This window comes from Leiobunum rupestre, chromosome 3 (assembly GCF_980474605.1).
Source record: "Leiobunum rupestre chromosome 3, qqLeiRupe1.1.hap1, whole genome shotgun sequence".
Lineage (NCBI taxonomy): Eukaryota > Metazoa > Arthropoda > Arachnida > Opiliones > Sclerosomatidae > Leiobunum > Leiobunum rupestre.
In genome coordinates this window covers 30,231,242-30,251,260 of record NC_143386.1, presented here as the reverse complement: position 1 = coordinate 30,251,260, position 20,019 = coordinate 30,231,242, and the positions used below count along the sequence as shown (strand labels likewise).

Genomic DNA, 20,019 nt, shown 5'->3' with positions numbered 1-20,019 from the left:
ATTCGTTTCCATAACAGGAATAACCTCTAACTATCAACCATGAAATTTTTGGTACTGGATAGTGAATATAATCTCGAATGGTGAAATTGTTCGATGACTATAATGTTGGATTATTATTCCGTTGACAGATTGCCCTCGCTTTGTTCGCCATGGTCGCCGGAACTTTCGCCGGAGTCATTGGTATTGGAGCCAACGCTTGCGCCCTCGGAGCTTGCGGAGTTGCTCCATGGGGAGCTGCCCCATGGGGAGCGGCACCATGGGGAGCTGCTCCATGGGGAGGTTGGCGGGCCGGTTGGGGTGCCCCATGGGGAGGAGCTGCTATCATCGGTTAAATTCTTACCTTCAGGTGTGTACTGTCAGGCTCGACCAATTACTTAGGCCAGTGGCCGACTCTCCAATAGGCTGAGTAGGCTTTTAGCCTAAGGACCCGGAGCTTCCCGGGAATCTAGGGCCAGAGCCGAATGCTAGAGCAACATGAGGAGGGCTCCAATAAGCCTGAAGCCTAGGGGCACGGGCCCCAGTAGTTAATCTGCCACTTGCGGGGGCCCTTGCATCTAGGGGGCCGTTTTTGGTCAAGTTAGCTATAAGGAAATGTAAATTCATCTCCAGTTATAACGCCTTTAATCCATGGTGCCCGAATTTAGGTTATATTAGGACCAGGTTCACTCTTGGAGGCCCTACTTTGCTGAGATATATTAAATTAACATTTGCTTTGTAATGACTTGAAAAATAACTGATTTTTATTTTTACAGATTTCTTGGTGAAAATTGAACTTCTTTTTTCCGGATAATGTACTGTATTTGTTAAAAACCACAAATGTAAAAAATAAACTTCTTCGCACTCTTTACGTGAATTTGTTATTTAGAAGTATTACTTACAAAGGGGTTTCACATTTGGGAATATATTAAACGTACAAGGTTTAATATTTTAGTTTTTCTCTCAATCCCCCTCACGCACAAACAGTAAGCTCCATGTCCCTTACAAAAATCACATTAGTCTTTTAGAACCTAACTTCTACCAGCGTTTAGACTTTTGTAATTTGTATATTACCTATTGAATAAACTATCCAGTAACAGAACAGACTACTTAAAATTGAACAAGCAATAATAACCCAAAGTCAAAGGGTGCCCACACTATACAACTTTAAAAAGCCAATTAATTTGGCCCTCAAATTTCTCCAGCTAATTGTAAATACTAAGAGAAAAAGTTGGTACTCTTTTTGTGAGACCAACACACAACCGCTTTCTGGGCGTAAAATTGCTTTGAGATATACAACCATTTGAAATTCAAACAATGAAATTAAGTTATTCCGTAACTTCATTGATGCGGGAACTTAGAATCCTATGACTCATGGTCCGTTTACTATACAGAGTGTTCAATTTGATCACTCCAGGCATTTTGCTCAAAAACTATATATTACCTAGAAATGTGTACACTATCGGAGAAGTTCGTTGTTATTTGTAAATTTCAACCAAATTATGACTTTTCTTTTAACGCTAGGTGGTAGACGAAAACTGTTAATGAACAAGTTGTTGAGCATACTTGAAAACCTGAAATGAAATTGGCTTGGTCGGAATAGGTCAATTTGTCACCGATATAGTAGGTCATGGAAAATAACAAGTTGGTAGTAGTTAGCATATTTTGAAAAGAACCACGGAGCTGGAGTAACGAGTCGAAACGCTGCAATAATTATCTAGCAAAACTTTTCTTCGCACGTGACTTGCGTCTTGTAAACTTCCTCCTTCGCGAATCCCCACAGGAAAAAGTCTGGTGGTGTCAAATTTGGGGACCTAGGAGGCCATCGCACTGAACCGTTCCTTCCAATCCAACCCCCAGGGAACTCGGTGTTTAAGAATTGTACCACACCTCTTTGCTGGTCAGTAGGCGCACCGTCATGCATGCTGGAACCAAAGGTGTGGAATGTCGATCAAAGTTTCATGTTCCAACGCTTCTGCAACTTCATTCAAGTAGTTTTCCCATTAAGCCTATTCGGTAGAAAAAAATGGTCCAATAACGCGATCTCCTAGTAAACCAGCCCAGACGTTGAAGTAAAATTTGACCTGATTGTGGCGAGGAAATCCCCAGTGTGGATTTGCATGCACCACATGTGTTTGTTCTGTCTGTTAACGGGCTGTCTCTCAAGAACGAGCACTCATCGGACACGAGAAGCAAATGGAGGGAATTTTCATTTGCATCGCCCATGGTCCTGTTGCAAAAATCCAATCTTAGACAACTATCATCATAGTTAACTGGTTGGTGGAGAGTGGTATCGTATGGATTAAAGTTATGGTGGTCAAGGACTCAAGGACATTCCATACATAATACGTTGACAAGTCAAAATCGGAGAAAATTATAGAAAAAATTATAGAAAAGTGTATGAAAGAACAATTGGTTTCATTTTTTGACCGGTTCAATATAATTCATTATACCCAATATGGTTTCCAAAAAAATAAATCAACCATTGATGCTTTAGCATCGTTCTATAAGGATATATTAAAGAAAATGAATGTTGGTGAAAAGGTTTTAGCCATATTCGTTGATCTCGCGAAGGCTTTCGATACTGCTAGTCATGCAATTTTACTTAGAAAACTAGAAAGCATTGGCATACGCGGGCTGCCATTAAAATGGTTTGCAAGTTACTTGAACCTAAGAGTAGGCCGAGTACGTGTTGGTAAAGAAAGCAGCAATGATTTAAATTATAAATATGGAATTCCACAAGGGATGGTCCTTGGACCTCTCCTTTTTTTGATTTATGTCAATAATATTTGCAGAAATAGAGATGATAACTACTCTGTTTCGTTCGCCGATGATATGGTGATAAATGAGCATGCTAGAACTTGGGACGAGGTTTTCAATAAAGCAAACACTAGTATAAATAGGATAAAGCATAATCTCGATGATTGTTTATTAAGTCTAAATTTAACCAAAACATATTACATGACATTTTCAGTTACAGACAGTGGGCAACCACAAAGTGGATGTATAAAAATATACGATTTAAATGGTAAAAATCTGATAAATTGTAAGTGTTATGAGATCGCGAATGTTGAAAATATTAAATATTTGGGTATCCACGTTGATAATAAGCTGAACTGGGAAACCCAAATTACTCGTAATATAAACTCTTTGAGATATTCGTTATTTACACTATACCAACTGAGAAATATTCTAAAATTTAAAACTCTAAGATCCGTTTATTAAGCACTGGTTAACTCGGTTTTATCCTACGGGATTATATGCTGGGGTCACGAAGAGCACGGAGAATAGTGTGGTGACTGTCAGGATAGAACATTTGAAATAACTGAATTACTAGACGTGCGTTTTGATGACCATCACCGTAGTATAACTCTACCATCTTGGGCCGCTGTTCACTGCTATAACGAGGCATACTTAATTACTGAAGTACGTTTAGATAATGATTTTAAATACTTAAAAATAAACCTAAATTTCAACAAAATGCAAAATCCAAAAAAAAGCTTGGGGAAATTCAGTAGGCATAAATTAGACTTTCTTGTAGACCTCTGACCACCTCCTTTTTTAAATTTCTGTAACACTTTCAGAAATTCAAAAAGCATAACACTAGTGCAACACTCCAAATCGCTACCTTATAGCAAGAGTCAAGCAAGTCTGAAAACCCCTATTTGAGAAAAACCAGTTTTAAGTTCGAAATCTAGCATAATAACAATGATAATCTAATTATGAAAATTTTATAAAAATAGAGTGAAAATATATATTGAAAATTTTGTACAGAGTCATCTTAATTTAAAAACACTCAAGGATTCTCATTTTGAATTTCTTTCAATAGTCACGTATCTCGACTTACTTGACGTTTGCTCGCAGGTAGCGAAATGGTGGCTTTCAAAAACAATAATTTCACCGCTTCAAAAAGTGTTTTAATTCATATCCGATTTACTCAATAAAGTGGTAAGCTTTAATTTATAATCCATGCTTCCAAATAATTTTTTACACCAATACGAAGAATACATTTATTTCAACTTAAGGAGAACGCCAAGGTTGAGAATATCTGTGGACCTCATGGTCTATTATTTCCATATAAAAGCGTCACAAGTTCTCTATCCACCAGTTTAAAGGGTTTTTCCTCGAGTTCTTTGGTATCCCCTTTCCAAAAAACCCTTGTTGAGGTTAACGGTAATAGTAAGTGTAGGGAGCTGTTGGCTCCACCACCCTTCTACTCATTGAAACCCGGCCAACGTTAATTGGCTTTACAAGTGGCCAGTTGACCTAGGCCTATGGTGGTGCCTTGGGTATTATCTTAACTGATAATTATTATTATTAAAGGCAATAAAAGTTGCTAGATGACTTGGGCCTATGGTGGTGCTTAGGGTATTAGCTTAGCTGATTATTATTATAACATTTTAAAATAAACAACACTTTATTAATGCTACTGAAACGATTTATTTTATCTTTATACACGTATTATTTCGAATTTAAGAAATCTGCAAAAAATGAACGAAAGGGTATATTTAAAAATCTGAAATAACTATCAATTCAAAAATAGTAGTTAAAGGTAAAGTTAAGCCCAAAAACATTAGTTACGATCATATTTTTGTCTCCTTCTGTAATAATATGAACGTTTTTAGGTTACAGAGAAAGAATAAGTACTGTCTAGTTCAGATTGAAAACTGTAATTCAAAATGAAGGCGTAGCAACATCTATCGGGGAATTGCTTTTAAAAATTTTCTTCATACAGTGATTGAGAAACTACCAACTATTTTGATATTTATGATTCATTAAAAAGTTAAATTCAGCATTAATTATGACCGATACTATACAATTAAAAAAGTGAAGATTATAATAATAATCAGCTAGGCTAATACCCAAGGCACCACCTTAGGCCTAAGTCATCATGCGACTTTTGAAGCCATTAATTCAGGTGGCCGAGTTACAATGCGTAGGAGGGTGGTGGCAAGCCCTGCATGCCACGCGTTCGAGCCAACAGCTCCCTACTCTAACTATTACCGTTAACCTCAACAAGTTTTTGGGGAAGGGGAAACCGAAGGTCTCGTTTGAGAGTGGATCTAACATAGAATATCATTGAAGCTAGACTAGTACGTTCTTAGCGACTTAGAATCGTTCTGGATAGTAAAAAAAAATTATACTCATTTATGTTTGCGTACAACGCTGTAGTTATTGTAGCTAGATACAAAATTCTAATTGTAACTATTATTTATTTTCGCGCTCTTTGTAAATAGCATAACACTTTCTCATGGTACACCCTTACGAAAATGTCGGACCAAATTTGATTTTAAAATTATATACCAAAAGGAGCTGATCCAAATTCGACTTTGATAGAAACTGTGATTCAAAATATGTAATATTTGATCCAAAGTGTGTCACATTTGATCCAAATATGTCACATTTGATCCAAAATATGTCACATTTGATCCAAAGTTTGTCACATTTGATCCAAAGTTTGTCACATTTGATCCAAAGTTTGTCATATTTAATCCAAAGTTTGTCATATTTGATCCAAAATATGTCACATTTGATCCAAAGTTTGTCACATTTGATCCAAAGTTTGTCACATTTGATCCAAAATATGTCACATTTGATCCAAAATATGTCACATTTGATCCAAAGTTTGTCACATTTGATCCAAAGTTTGTCACATTTGATCCAAAGTTTGTCACATTTGATCCAAAGTTTGTCATATTTGATCCAAAGTTTGTCATATTTGATCCAAAGTTTGTCATATTTGATCCAAAGTTTGTCATATTTGATCCAAAGTTTGTCATATTTGATCCAAAATATGTCACATTTGATCCAAAGTTTGTCACATTTGATCCAAAGTTTGTCACATTTGATCCAGAGTGTGTCACATTTGATCCAAAGTTTGTCACATTTGATCCAAAGTTTGTCACATTTGATCCAAAGTTTGTCACATTTGATCCAAAGTTTGTCACATTTGATCCAAAGTTTGTCACATTTGATCCAAAGTTTGTCACATTTGATCCAAAGTTTGTCATATTTGATCCAAAGTTTGTCATATTTGATCCAAAATATGTCACATTTGATCCAAAGTTTGTCACATTTGATCCAGAGTGTGTCACATTTGATCCAAAATATGTCACATTTGATCCAAAGTTTGTCACATTTGATCCAAAGTTTGTCACATTTGATCCAAAGTTTGTCACATTTGATCCAAAGTTTGTCATATTTGGTCCAAAGTTTGTCATATTTGATCCAAAATATGTCACATTTGATCCAAAGTGTGTCACATTTGATTCAAAGATTGTCACATTTGATCCAAAGTTTGTCACATTTGATCAAAAGTGTGTCATATTTGAATCAATATAAATTTATAAAATTCAACTTCATTCTGTTTTGATCAAAATTATTTCATCCAATCGGAATTGTATTCAAACTGGGTGTGTGTTGATTTGGATCAAGTAATTTTCGTAATGGTAGTTTCCCTTTAAAAGTAAAACGTCACTCTTACATTAAAGATCATTATTTTCCATAAAGACCAAAACCATGTCCGTAAGCTCCGAGACCATGGGTGCCAAGACCGAGCCCTTCGTAGCCTCCGAGACCAAGACCAAGCCCATGAACTCCACCAAGTCCATATCCTAATCCACCAGTCTTGACAACTCTCGCTGGTCCAATCAAGACCACGTTGGCGTAGGCGCAAGCCACCATGGCGAAGAGAGCGAGGGCAACCTTAAAAGGACAAAAATCAAGTCCAAACAATGATCCAAGCAATCCTTGTGTGTAGCGGTGTTGCTTACCAAAAATTTAATCTTGCTGATGCAAAGAAAGACAGAAGAATTGTGGTTTGGCCCGTCTCTTTATAAAGTTATTGGTCTAACCAGAAAATTGTTGGCAGATCACCGAGAATATTTATAACAGAATATTCAACAAAATTTGTGTTTGAATATTTCCTTGTATTTTCTTACGTATTTCTTACCTTTTGAGTAATTATATCGTACTAAATACTAATGCGTTTTTAGTAGTGTTCGTACGGGGACCCCGACCCCGACCCCGACCCCGACTGTCGCAAATCAAGTCGGGGTTTTCATTTTTCGGGGTTATGTTTTCGTAGTGTAATTTTAAATTTTCGCGCCGACGCACTCCGCTAAATCATAAAAATATAAAATAAATAGGTTCCTCCTCTCCCTTTTTTCGTGGGCGACAATAGAATGATCCGAATGACCTTCAGCTGATGCCGGTGACGTAGCTCTCACTTGTAACTTGACGCTTGACTCCGACTTGAGTCACTTTTTTAAGTTTTTGTTTCATAATTGCCGTTGTTTCGGACTCTCTCAGTCTCAGCTAATGAGTGTGGAGTTACAACGTTTGTAAATAACTTGTGAATTTATAAAACAACTTATTTAACAATAACAATGCCTAAGCTATAGACCTCTCTTTTAAAATCTACCTATCTTATCTATTTTTACTATAGTCCTAGTCGATAATTCAAAATAACGGTAAAAAATGCCGCCGTTCAGTTTTGTAAAATATTTTCGGCGGCGTAATCGCCGGCCATTTTCGGTATGGAGATACAGGCCGGAAGGCTGCCAGATTTCGATAGATCGAAAAGGGCCAACTCTCTCAAATGTTTTCGTTTTGAAAACGAAAATTTTGCGGCGTAGCTATCGACTAAGACTATTACTAATAGTCCCTAGGCTCATAGGCTGGCTTACACAAGATACACTATCTTATCTTAAATCGTAAAATTGGGGTATTTTTATAATTTTTTATTCTTAATAAATACAAAGAATTTTCCATCCCCGACCCCGACTTCATTTTGACCCCGTACGAACACTAGTTTTTAGACTTAATTATTTAATGCATTTTTAAACGATTCATGACGATGCTGTTTATCGACGTTTTCATTGCTAAGAGGTTGACAGAAAGTTTGTACCTGTAAAATCCTTCTTGTAGTTCAGTATATTTCAAACTAGAAGGTAATGCTCGTGAACCTTTTCCAGTGAAACGCCTATAAACCCTTGCTCAACCTCTCTCAAAACTTGTGATCTGGTTAATCTTGGCACTAGGCGGCATTTGCAAGTCGTTGGTACTAAACTAAAGTACAAAAATCCAATAACAATTAAAGGTAATTTAAATTCAAATATTTATTGCCCGTGGCATTGAAAAAACTCAGCATTAACATATTGAACTTTTTAATGTTTTTCGTATAATATGGTCATGCAAATTTATTGGTGGCGAATTAGTTTTTCATATCCGATGTACCAATTAATACGTCACACTTTTCCTCTAAAAATGCGTTTAAATTTTATTTTTTGGCACGCGATAGTACGACAATTGCCCACGTGCTTTGGGTTCATCCAATGGGATTATTCGTATTTTTTATTATCGTCTGCTATGCTGTTTCTTGTATGAAACCTAGAAATTAGGATTAGACTCTTAAAATTATTTTTCTCCTATTTCAATAACACACATATTATACCATAGGGTGTTTTAATTTGATCGCCCCTGCCATTTTGCTCAAAAACTATATTACCTATAAATGTGAAATTTTCAGGATATACACTATCGGAACAGATCGTTGTTATTTGTAAATTTCACAAAATTGTGACATTTTTCACGGTTTTAGAAATTTTAATTTTTTGGTAGACGAAAACTGTCAATGAACAATTAAGTTGTAGAGCGTACTCGAAAACCTTTAATGAAATTGGTTTGGTCGGAATACGTCCATTTGTCACTGAGATATTAGGTCATGATATTAGGTCATGATAAATAACAAGTTGGTAGTAGGTGGCCTAGGAATTTTCACAACTAATTTAAAAAAAGCCTTATCTAAATTGTAATGTTTGTATGACTGCTGAACTAATTTTTTTATTTGTAATTAATTTTGAGGTAAAAACAATTTCTGAAAGTGTTACAGAAATTTAAAAAAGGAGGTTGTCAGAGGTCTACAAAAAAGTCTAATTTATGCCTACTGAATTTCCCGAAGCTTTTTTTGCATTTGCATTTTGTTTAAATTTAGGTTTATTTTTAAGTATTTAAAATCATTATCTAAACGTACTTCCGTAATTAAGTATGCCTCTTTATAGCAGTGAACAGCGGCCCAAGATGGTAGAGTTATACTACGGTGATGGTCATCAAAACGCACGTCTAGTAATTCAGTTATTTCAAATGTTCTATCCTGACAGTCACCACACTATTCTCCGTGCTCTTCATGACTTTGAGATGATGGCCACGTGAATCCCAGATTCCGCTGACTGGGACATCATAACATTAATATGGAAGACACAGTCGTCGCCTACCCTCGAGTAAGTATAAGAATGGAATTCTCCGATTTTGACTTGTCAACGTATTATGTATGGAATGTCCTTGAGTCCTTGACCACCATAACTTTAATCCACCAAGCAGTTTACTATGATGATAGGTGTCTAAGATTGGATTTTTGCAACAGGACCATGGGCGATGCAAATGAAAATTCCCTCCATTTGCTTCTCGTGTCCGATGAGTGCTCGTTCTTGAGAGACAGCCCGTTTAACAGACAGAACAAACACATGTGGTGCGATGCAAATCCACACTGGGGATTTCCTCGCCACAATCAGGTCCAATTTTACTTCAACGTCTGGGCTGGTTTACTAGGAGATCGCGTGATTGGACCATTTTTTTTCTACCGAATAGGCTTAATGGGGAAAACTACTTGACCTTCCTACAGAATGAAGTTGCAGAAGCGTTGGAACATGAACCTTTGATCGACATTCCACACCTTTGGTTCCAACATGCATGACGGTGCGCCTACTGACCAGCAAAGAGGTGTGGTACAATTCCTAAACACCGAGTTCCCTGGGGGTAGGATTGGAAGAAACGGTCCTGTGTGATGGCCTCCTAGATTCCCAGTTTTGACACCGCTGGTTTTTTCCGGTGTGGGTTCGTGAAGGAAGACGTTTATAAGACGCCAGTCACTAGCGAAGAAAAGTTGCGCTAGAGAATTATTGCAACGTTTTGACTCGTTACTCTAGCTCCGTGGTTCTTTTCCAAATATGCCAACTACTACCAACTTGTTATTTTCCATGACCTACAATCTCGGTGACAAATTGACCTATTCCGAGCAAGCCAAATTCATTTCAGGTTTTCAAGTATGCTCAACGACTTGTTCATTAACAGTTTTCGTCTACCACCTAGCGTTAAAAGAAAAGCACAATTTGGTTGAAATTTACAAATAACAACGAACTTCCCAGATAGTGTACACATTTCTAGGTAATATATAGTTATTGAGCAAAATGCCTGGAGCGATCAAATTGAACACTCTGTATAGTAAACGGACCTGAGTCATAGGATTCTAAGTTCCCGCATCAATGAAGTTACGGAATAGCTCAATTTTATTGTTTGAATTTCAAATTGTTGTATATTTCAAAGACATTTTACGCCCAGAAAGCGGTTGTGTGTTGATCTCACAAAAAGAGTAGCAACTTTTTCTCTTAGTATTTCCAATTAGATGGAGAAATTTGAAGGCCAAACTATTTGGCTATTTAAAGTTGTACAGTGTGGGCACCCTTTAACTTTGGGTTATTATTGCTTGTGCAATTTTAAGTAGTCTGTTCGGTTACTGGATAGTTTAATCAATGGGTAATTTACAAATTATAAAAGTCTAGTCGCTGCTAGAAGTTAGGTTATAAAAATAGTTAAGCAAAGGCTGATTGGATTTTTGTAAGGGACAAGGAGCTTATTGTTTGTGCGTGAGGGGGATTGGGAGAGAAACTTAAATTTTAATTCTTGTACGTTTAATATATTCCCAAATGTGAATCCCCTTTGTAAGTAATACTTCTAAATAACAAATGCATGTAAAGGTAGCGAAGAAGTTTATTTTTTACATTTATGGTTTTTAACAGATACAGTTCATTATCCAGAAAAAAGAATTTAAATTTTCACCCAGAAATCTGTAAATATAAAAATCAGTTAGATTTCAAGTCATTAAAAAGCAAATATTAATTTAAGTAGGGCCTCCGAGAGTGGACCTGGTCCTAAAATAACCCAAAATTCTAGCCCCATTAACGGCGTTATTACTGGAGGTGACTATACATTTCCGTACCCGTAAGTAGGAAGCTAACTTGACCAAACACAGCCCCTCGGCTTCAAGGGCCACCGCAGTGGCGGAGTAACTACTGGTAGCCGTACCCTAAGCTTCAGGTTTATTGGAGCCCTCCTCACGTTGCTCTAGCATTCGGCTTTGGCCCTCGATTCCCGGCAAGCTCCGGGTCCTTAGGCTAAAAGCCTACTCAGCCTATTGGAGAGTCGGCCACTGGCCTAAGTAATTGGTAGTCTCTTGTCGAGCCTGACAGTACATACCTGAAGGCTAGAATTTAACCGATGATAGCAGCTCCTCCCCATGGGGCGCTCCAACCGGCCCGCCAACCTCCCCATGGAGCAGCTCCCCATGGTGCCGCTCCCCATGGGGCAGCTCCCCATGGAGCAACTCCGCAAGCTCCGAGGGCGCAAGCGTTGGCTCCAATACCAATGACTCCGGCGTAAGTTCCGGCGACCATGGCGAACAAAGCGAGGGCAATCTGTCAACGGAATAATAATCCAACATTATAGTCATCGAACAATTTCACCATTCGAGATTATATTCACTATCCAGTACCAAAAATTTCATGGTTAATAGTTAGAGGTTATTCCTGTTAGGGCAACGAATTGACTCTGTCTATTTCAAGGCATGACCAGCTCCTTATATACTCGATGAGGCTCTTGTTCAAATCTACACGCCCAGGTACGAAGCGAATATTGACACCGTCAAATCCTTTCACTTAAATTCTTATTTTTATGTTCGCTAATGTTAACTGATTAACGCGAATTTTAAAATCCGGTATTTCAAGAAAATATTTTAATTATATCACATATTTACGATAATGTTTATCTTTTTTGTTTGTCTTTCGCGATTTGTTTAGAGATATTGATTCGCGTTCGATAGCATTTGTTGCTTCGGGTGTTTTCGTTTCCGCGGTTAAACAACCTTTTCTCATTTTTGTCTTTTTCGAAATAAGGCGCATGTTGACGGCAAGGTTAAATGGAAATTAAAGTCGTTAAAATCTTAGAAAAACTAAAACGTTTAAAATTCGTTTTAATATATTTTTTAAGAGTCTTATCCATTAGCACGCATAATCATGTAATTTTCATTATGGGTGTAAAAACGTTTGTACGTGCCGAAGTTGAAAGTGACTCTTTTACGAGCGCTAGTAGAAACTAAGCATTAGAATACATTAGCTGAGCGTAGTGTGTAGTTTTTAACAGTTAATGCAAAGAAATACTACACTTTGATCTTAGCCATACGATGAAGATGCTAATTATTAAATTTAAAAAAATATATTTTACAAAACGTATTTGGTTACTTGCGCGTGAATTAAGGAACACAAAATCAAAATTTAAAATACGACTTTAGTTTCGGCTTGTTTATGAATCCACCTAAACCATAAGTACCGTTGATGTTTAATTTCTTTATTCCGTATTTTATTTTATTTTTGTACAAAACACCAAATGTTTTATAGGTTGCTATATATAGAAATGTTTTATTTAGGTTTTTCAAAATTTAATTTAGGTAATTATTACGAAAACTATACAACAAAGAAAGGTCTATCAATTGATGTATTGTTAAAATTTCAACCTTATATAGTGAACCGCACAAGACTCTCATTTTCAGAATGGATCAAATATTTTCAGGTCTTTGCCGATAGAAGCGCTTTACATTGGTTTATTAGGTTATTAGAGATGACAATGAATCTATCCGATTCTTCGAAAAACCAACTTTACTGGTTATATCTATTAATGGTCAAGGAAGATAAAGTTCATGCAAAATAGCGAAATGATAACGACGTCAGAAAACCATTGAAGTGTATCATAATTTGACAACTTATACTCTACTTACTTGTTAGTGTACTTTAACCTAAATTATACAATGTGTTTCAAAAGGTTATATAAATATTTTAAGGATTTGAAAAGTATGCCGATTTTTTTCCCCATTTCCCTAACTAATGAATTTTAGATTAAATTTTGTATAAGCAATATTTTTAATCGAACTCTATTGTATCCGTAATTTGTACTTTCCTCGAATTTGATTTAAAAGTACAGAATCTAAAATGAGTTCAATTTGATCCAATGTAGGGAAATCCACTTTATTCCGATTTGTTGAAAAGTATTAGATCCAAACCCATGCAACTGATAGTTTCTTGATTCCAGCTAGACCCAAATTTGGACATTGGATCAAGTGTTTTAAGTATGGGAAGGGTGAATCAGTGCTCTTTAGATGTTTTACTAGAGCTTCGGAATGCTTCGAGAGCGTTGCATGGCTTGATGTATAGTTACTGAGAAATACTAGGTTTATGGAAAAACACTATAATTGCTTAATAACGATTTCTGCCGCTAGATAGTTTTGATTTTATTCAGCAATTTGAAGGTTTTTGAAAGAATAACTAGAGGGATATTAAAAAAAGTTGAACTGATAAAATTTGACAATAAATATAATAACAATCAGCTAAGCTAATACCCTTGGCACCACCTTAGGCCCAAGTCATCAAGATACTTTGATTGTCTTTCATTCAGGTGGCCGTGTTACATTGCGTAGGAGGGTGGTGGCAAGCCCTTCATGCCACGTGAGCCAACTTTTGGCTCCCCAGACTTACAATTACCGTTAAACTCTACAAGTTTTTATGGAAAGGGGAAACCGAATAACTTGGTAAAACCCCCTTTAATCAAGGGGGAAGATAACTTGTGAAGTATCGTAGAACTAAATGAACAGACTGATTCGGTTTGGTACAACCAGTTAAATGATATCGTTCATAAGACGTATTACATTTATATACAAAGTCTTAAAATACATTTTACCATATTTCATAAACATAAAAAAACTATTAGACATAGATAACGCCACGTCAATATCCTTCCCTCAAGGAATTTCTTGATCTTCCGGTCAAATAGTTATTGATATACTTGACGGTCCGGTGCTCGTTTGGTTCTTGTCGATATTCTTCTTTGCAACTGCTCTGACGCTGTGGTTGAAGATAATAACGGTATTCGGGTGTTCTCCTGGTCGCGAGATGCTTTGTCTGCTTTGGCTAGTTGATCCTGACATCTGGCGGTTTGTGACCAAGCTGGAGCCTCCAAGAAGGGCGTTCTTACATCTGGAAATGATGGGCGATGATCTTCACCCTTGAACTAGTTAACGGAACCCGCGTCTCGAAGTTCGGCATTGAATGGTGACGTCGATGACGCGTCTGATTGATATGCCTTCTGGTTACACCAGTAGATGTAGAAACTGTCAGCATGGTATTCCCGATAGCTTCAAGGATCGTTGATGGATGCCACTTTGGTCCTCTACCGAAATTTCTAATCCAAACGTTGTCATCTTTCTTGAAAGAAGAATTCAACGGCTTTCGTTTCTGAACTTCCACTTCAGTCGCTATAGGTCGGAGATGATCAATACGAGTACGTAGAGGTCTTCTTAGGAAAAGCTCTGATGGAGATAATCCCTCCTCGTTGGGAATTCGACGATGGGCCAATAATAAGTTCGCTATGCGTTTCTGTAGGGTTCGTTCCCTGACTTTTTGAAGGCCTCTTTTTACTGTTCCTACCGCTTTTTCCACATGGCCATTGGACGATGGATGATATGGTGCTATGGTCAAATGCCGAACGCCGTTGTGCTGCATGAAAGATGAGATGTCTTCACTGGTAAATGTGGTGCCATTATCACTGACTAGACATTCTGGGAAGCCGTAACGTGAGAAAATTTCTGTCAACAATTCGATACTTAGGCTTGACGTAGTCAGCTTGGTGATAAATGCTTCTATCCAGTTAGAATAAGTATCTAACAAGTTGGCAAGCCAAAATATACCTCTCCTCGGAAGAGTTTTTAACTTTCAGTGAAGCGTAACTGTATCCGTGGTTCGGCGGTAGAACGCTCACCTGTCGTGTAAGAGGGCACGGGTTCGAATCCCAGCCGATTAAAAAATTATACTACACCCAATGACAAAAAGAGGGTGCTTTTGGAAAAACCTTTTCCCTGATTCTAAGAAACTGCGTACGCAGTGATTACCCTTTTCCCCGAAAATGCGAACGCGTTCGCAGGCCTGACAGACAGACAGACAGACACGGTGGTTGTATAACCCCTCCTAGGGTACAAAGTCCCCTCGGAGAGGTAAAAATACGAAGATCATTTTATTTTCATACGCACTGTTAAAAATAAAGGTTTATAAAACGACCAAAATTGGACTATTAATTTATTTCAAACCATTTGGTTACTAAAAAGGGTCTAATCAATTATTTTAGACCCATTTTACTCTTTCATGTTAATACAATACCTTTTGGGGTATTGAAAGGGAACGAGCCCTAAGAATAAACCTTTTCCAGTCCTGGTGGTAAAGGTAGTTTTGTTCTAACATTTAGTCCTTTTGAATACCCATTTAATTCCTTTAAACGAAAAAAAAGATTATATGGACCAATTTCGAGACTAGTATTTGAATACTACGTTATTTCGTTTTTTAATATTTTCTTTAAAATAACTTAATGCGAAGAAATTCTAATCACCAGGAATATTTAACTAAGGTTAAGTCTTTAAAAATTTGATAACATATTTTAAATATAGGCGATATTGATTAAGGCGTCAAACTATGATAACCCAAGTATCGGCACTAAAGAATTTTTGCTATGTGTATATCAAAAACTGAAAGTATTAAATGATACTTTACGTGATCAACTCCCTTCGTTCAGGGACGCCCATTCGGCTATTTCCCCCGAGCGAAAACCAGCCTAATCTGGCCATGTTAATGGTAAATATATTGAATAATAAATAAAAATAATTAAATAAGGGCCTATGAAGGACTGAATATAAAGTTAGAAAGGATTAACTTCATACTGTTTATGAAGAAAAATGTATAAAGAGTGTAAAATAAGTACTTAAACACTTCACGAAAGGACTGAATTTGGGGAGCAGAAGGTTTAAATATGTTTTATGATTAAACCCTGAATGGTCTTAAATATTGGAAAAAGTTGTAACCACTTTAGAGGTCTAAATTAAAACCTTCATTTTTAACAGTGCGGACCCAGGCAATCTATATGAACCCTTTGCATTGGGCTAGTCGTCTCTGGTCAATTGGAAGTGCATTTCTTTGGCATAGCTGCAGTTTCTTGACATTTCGTGCAGGAAGCCACCATGTGTTCTATTTGCTTGTCCATGGCTGGCCACCAAACAGTTGCCCTTGCTAATCTCTTTGTCTTTGTGATTCCAAAATGCCCTTCATGAAGTTCTTTGAGAACCGTACTTCTGTAGACATCTGGAATAAATACTCGATTGTTCCATAGGATTATACCATTTAATGTAGATAGTTCTGAGCGTCTAGTAGCAAACGGTTTGATAGCTACTGGAACCTTTTGAGGCCAAGTGTCCTGGATATACCGAAGAAGGAGTAATGTGTTCGGATCGGCTCGTATCGCGTCCCGGATTTCAGCGCATGTAACTGGACCGGTCTCCAATGACTCCAACGCCAATACGTACTCTTGCGGCTGTACGACATGATCTGCTTCACTAGCCATTCGCATTCTGCTCATTGCGTCGGCATTGCCATTACTTTTTCCAGATCGATATTTAATATCGTAGTGGTACGCTCATCTCTGAATACGAGCAGCAGTAGTTGTCGGACACTGTTTATGTGGAGATAAAAGAACGGTTAATGGATTATGATCGGTTAAGAAAGTAAAATGCCGGCCCAGTATATATTCTCGGAACCGAGATACGCCAAAAACTAATGCCAAAGCCTCCTCCTCAATTTGGCTGTAATACTTCTCTGATTTCGTCAAGGTTCGTGATGCAAAACTAATTAGTCTATCGCTTCCATCAGGCTCGATATGAGACAGTACGGCGCCAAGTCCAATCGGCGATGCGTCGCAGGCAAGCGTGACTGGCTTCTGGAGATCGTAATGAACCAACACTGTGGACGATGTTAATACCGTCTTAGCCCAATCGAAAACTTTCGCCGCGTCCTTGTTCCACTTCCATTCGATGTCCGAATGTGTCAGCTGGTAAAGTGGTGCTAAAGAAGTTGACATATTTGGAAGGAATTTTGAATAATAGGTTACCAAACCCAGAAATGAACGGGACTCCAGTTGGTTTGTCGGTATGGGTGTGTCCATGATTGGTTTGACGTTCTTCAACGATGGATGAAATCCAAAACGGTCCAAACGATGTCCCAAATAGTCAACTTCGTTCACCATGAAGTGACATTTTTCCCTCCGTAGTTTTATACCTGCTTCTTTTAGTTTACCAAGGACCAAATTCAACGTTCGCAAATGTTCTTCGTCGTCTGTTCCAGATAATAATAAATCATCTTGAAAGATAGCAACCCGTGATATTCCTTGAAGAGTTGCCACCATCTGTCTCTGAAATATCGCAGAAGCCGACGGAACACCAGAAGGCAACCTTGTGTACACTCTTAAAAACGTTGGGTTAAATGATTTTGGTTATTTCATTTTTAACTACTTTTTGAGTAAAAAATAATCCAAATGTAGTTGAAAATCTTGAAACGCAAAATTTGGGTTAAACAAAATTAGGTTGTTTTTAAGATAATATAATAGCAACCCAAAATTGGGTCATACTATCGAATTTTAAGTTCCCACGCGCCAAAGACGATATGAGCATCGAAAATGTGTCCATCGAACTTGTAGTCTTTGGAAGACTTGAAATTAAAAAATTTGCGCCATTCTTCATCGTTTCCACGAGTGCTTGAAAGGATTCTTAATTTTCGATTCTATAGGGTATAGAATATTTTTAATTTTATTTGCTATTTATAATTTAAAGTTTTCCAATATTTTAAATTTATTTTTATATTGTGTTGATATTTCAGCGGAAGAACGTAATGAGCTCCCATGGTTTTTCTCGTTTCCTCTCTGCAGCGGTATCCACCATAAACTCCGTTTCAGCGCTCTGGATTTCATGTAATTTATTGTGCAATGTGCGACTTTGTCGATCCGTCGTTGCTGTATTTTGTCTATTTTTGTCCGCAGAGAGACAAACTCTTGCAAGATGACCCAGCTTCTTGCAATATGAGCAGACTGTGCGTTTATGTTTGCATGTATTAGCTTTGTGATCCGGTTGTCCACACCTGTAGCACGTCATCCCTTTTTTATTTTGTTCTTTGTACTGATTACTTGAAGGTCTGGAATCTGGTTGTCGCCCCTTTGCTCGTCTCCAGTCAACCATCTTATGGACATTGTGTTCAGTAGTCGAAGTACTAGGTTTGAAATTCATCTCGTGCATATTTTTCGTAGTCGACTCCATCCTTGTAGCGATGGCAACGGCCTGTTGCAGAGTTAACGTCGCTGGTTCGGTGAGTAATCTGGTTTGTGTGGCTTCGTCAATGAATTCCGCTAACCAAGCGATCTCGTAAAGCATCATTCAAATTTCCTCCAAAATTGCAGTGATCAGCCAGTTGTTTTAATTGTGCCAAGTAGGTAGAGACAGATTCTCCAGGTTTACGATCTCGTTTATTGAAGTTATGACGCTCGACTATAGCAGATGGCGGTGGGCAGAAATGATCCTTGAGTGCGTCCTGTAGTAGCGCCAGTGTCTTAGTAGCAGGAGTCTCAGGGCTAATTAAAATCCGTAACAATGCATAAGTGCTTGGACCCAGTAATGAAATGAAGGTAGCTTTCATTTTTTCGTCGTCAGTAATATCGTTTGCAATGAAGTAGTATCCCATCCGCGTCGCCATTGAAGTATCGTAGAACTAAATGAACAGACTGATTCGGTTTGGTATAACCAGTTTAATGATATCGTTCATAAGACGTATTATATTTATATACAAAGTCTTAAAATACATTTGACCATATTTCATAAACATAAAAAACTATTAGACATAGATAACGCCACGTCAACTTGCAAACTCAACGCAGAGGGAGTTGTTCCGAGTTTCCACCCAGGGCCACAATCCTCTTGCTGCGAGAAGAAAGTGATAACCACTCTGCCACCCCACTTAGTTTTATCTCGAAAATAAAATTATTATCCTAAAACTCAAACGGCCGGAAAACTGATCCAGAAGTGCAGGGCCGGACAAAGGGGGGGGGGTCAAAAGGTAAAATTGCAGCCCCCGGGTGCCATCCAAACGGCCGTCGAAATTATCTTGTTATATCCATACCAAATCACGGAGTCCAAAATATTTTTTTTACTTTCAAATAAAGCAGTGTACATGTAGCTACATGTAGCAGTGGTGTGAATCGGCATTTAAAGGGGATGTAACGTTTTGCACCGTGTTCCGAGCTCATTTGGGGATGATCATTATGAGATTGCCCCCGGGCGAAGATCTGCTTAATCCGACCCTGAAACAATGACGTAAATTGTGATATTTACAGGGCTCCTCCTTACATTAACGAATATTAACATATACATGTGAATAATTTTCTGTTAATGGCGAAGACTTTGGTTAGAATTGGTTTTTTTAAAATAAACTTTCACTTTTCATCATAGAAGTTGGAGTAATTATAAATGACAACGATCTAAATATTTAGCTAACTGTGTTACCTGAAAATTTGAATTTTAAATTCAAAAACATTTATATTAAATTAAATATTATATTTTAACCTAATTCTATTGCAATGTCACTTACTACCATTCCGGAGATGGTCGTATAATCCCTGCCTTTGCTAACACAACTTTTTCTGAAATACAAGTGTTTTCGTGAAATGACTCTGTTCAAACTAAAAAACCAGAGACTTTTTATACAAGATTCATTTAGAAAATAAGAGGTAAATGGTTTGGAAAGATACACGATTGCGGTTGAGAAATGCCCAGCATACGTTTAAACTACATTCCCGATTTAACTTGAAAAATCCAGAATCGTCTACTGACTCAAAACGTCGAGAAGACCACCATCATTAACCCTTTAACAAAATTGACCCTAATATAAAGTGACATTAGTGCTATTCAGGCACTCGACGGATTAAGTCCAGAGAAATCCGCTAAGTTTAGCTAGCAAGACAACAAATATGAACATAGAATAGATAAGATTTGTAATTTGCAATATGCAAAATATTTCATTT

The 20,019-nt window shown here is 37.5% G+C and overlaps 1 long non-coding RNA gene across 1 annotated transcript; it reads left to right on the top strand.

Annotated features, from left to right (window-relative positions):
* LOC149951437 (uncharacterized) lies at nucleotides 1-793 on the top strand. The gene is made up of 3 exons (XR_016479917.1): nucleotides 1-51; nucleotides 129-346; nucleotides 753-793. It is a non-coding gene; the product is annotated as an uncharacterized LOC149951437 (long non-coding RNA).
* The last annotated feature ends 19,226 nt before the right edge of the window (nucleotides 794-20,019 follow it).